This window comes from Penaeus vannamei, chromosome 30 (assembly GCF_042767895.1).
Source record: "Penaeus vannamei isolate JL-2024 chromosome 30, ASM4276789v1, whole genome shotgun sequence".
NCBI lineage: Eukaryota > Metazoa > Arthropoda > Malacostraca > Decapoda > Penaeidae > Penaeus > Penaeus vannamei.
The window spans coordinates 21,939,368-21,941,078 of record NC_091578.1 but is presented as its reverse complement, the minus strand read 5'-3'; the positions used below and the strand labels follow the sequence as shown (position 1 = coordinate 21,941,078).

Below are 1,711 nucleotides of genomic sequence, written 5' to 3'. Positions count from 1 at the left end.
AAGGAATCAAGAGAGGCTACACCATTCCCTCGGGCCGGTGGGACTTGCCTGCTTGCTTGCTGGAGCAGCCCTCCTCAGCAGGTAGAGCGAGCGCGAGAGAGAGAGCGAGACGGCGAGCGAGAAGAGACGCGACGAGGGAGCAGCACACGACGCAGCGAAGGTCACCCGCGCACTGCACGTTTTACTCGGGAGCGGACCGGGCCGGGGAGTCCGAGCACGGCAATGCACGGGAGGGGCGGATGCTTTACGTGCCGGACACAGCTGGTGGTCACATGATACACGTTTCAAGCTTCGGGTGAGGGAGGTACCTGCTGCTGCCGCTGCTGTAGCTAGAGAGCTCGTCTGTTAACCTTACGTGCTTACACATCTAATGACATTCTCGGGGCCTAACTCTCTTTTCTCTTCCTCGTGACGGTTCGCTGTCTCTCGCCCTTTTGCCTCTGTCTGTTTCTTAGTGTCTACATCTACGTCTCCCTCACTCCCTTTCATCTTCTCTCCCTCATTCCCTCTCCCATATTCTCTCTCTCTTTAATCTCTTTATCTTCCAGCTCCTCTCTCACGCATCCCCTTCCTCTCCATCTCTCTTACTCCCCCAACTCTCACTCTTTCCTTCTCTCTCTTAACCCTTCACTATCTCACTCCTCCCTCTTTCCCTATCTTCCCTCTCACTTTCTCTCACCCCCTACCATTCTCTCATTCCCCTCTCTCCCTCACTCTCCCTTGCCCCCTTCCTCTGCCTCTCTCTCTCAACTCTCCCTCTCACTCTCTGGCTCCCTATCTCTAGCCCCTCCCTCTCACTCTCATTCTCTCTAGCCCCTCCCTCTTACTCTTACTCTCTCTCATCCCCTCCCTCTCCCCTCCTTCCCCGTCTCGCTAACTCTCACTCTCTCGTGCTCATTCCCTCTCCCTCTCTCTCACCCTTCAATTTCCTCACTCTCGCCCCTTACCTTTACCCTTCCTTTACCCCCTTCCCCTTCCCCTTCTCCCTCTTCCCTCCCTCCTTCTCTCTTCCGTAATCCCCACCCAATCTCTCCATCACAAACACACCCTTTTCCTTCCTCTTCTCCCTCTTCCTCTTCCCTCTCTCTCTCTCTTTCCCCCCCCCCCTCCCTCCATCACATACACCAAACATGCAACACCCACTCCATCATACCATAAAACACGTTCCCGAAAAGGGCATGTACTCTCCCATTAATTCCGAAGACGATACGCCAGGACGAGCCGAGATAACACATCATTCCACGCACTGTTATCGCGGAAGCTGCAGAAGGCGTTCTTATATGCCTCCTGGCGGTAGAGGTTGTGGATATCTTTTGTTCTTGGGTTTAAGAGAGGGTTTTAAATGGCTTTAGATGGTCTAAGATGGTTTCGGAGATGGCTTTAGAAATGGTTTTAGATGGGTTTAAGAGATGATTTTAAAGGTTGTTTTTGATATGGTTTAAGTGGCTTTAGATTGTTTTAAGAGGGGTTCAAGAGATAGTTTTTTAAAATGATTTTAAATGGCTTTAGATGGGTGAAGAGAATTTTAGAAATGGCTTTAGAAATGGTTTAAGATGGTTTTGAGAGATGGCATCAGATATGGTTTTAAGACATGGTTTAAGATGGTTTTGAGAGATGGCATTAGATATGGTTTTAAGACATGGTTTAAGATGGTTTTGAGAGATGGCATCAGATATGGTTTTAAGACATGGTTTAAGATGGTTTTGAGAGA

The 1,711-nt window shown here is 49.7% G+C and overlaps 1 long non-coding RNA gene across 1 annotated transcript in view; it reads right to left on the bottom strand.

Annotated features, from left to right (window-relative positions):
* The window catches only part of LOC138867431 (uncharacterized), a 12,196-nt gene extending 12,022 nt beyond the window's left edge, over window positions 1-174 (bottom strand). The window contains exon 1 of the long non-coding RNA XR_011399798.1: window positions 49-174. This is a non-coding gene — a long non-coding RNA (uncharacterized lncRNA). The remainder of the gene's footprint in view (window positions 1-48) is intronic.
* Window positions 175-1,711: the final 1,537 nt, after the last annotated feature.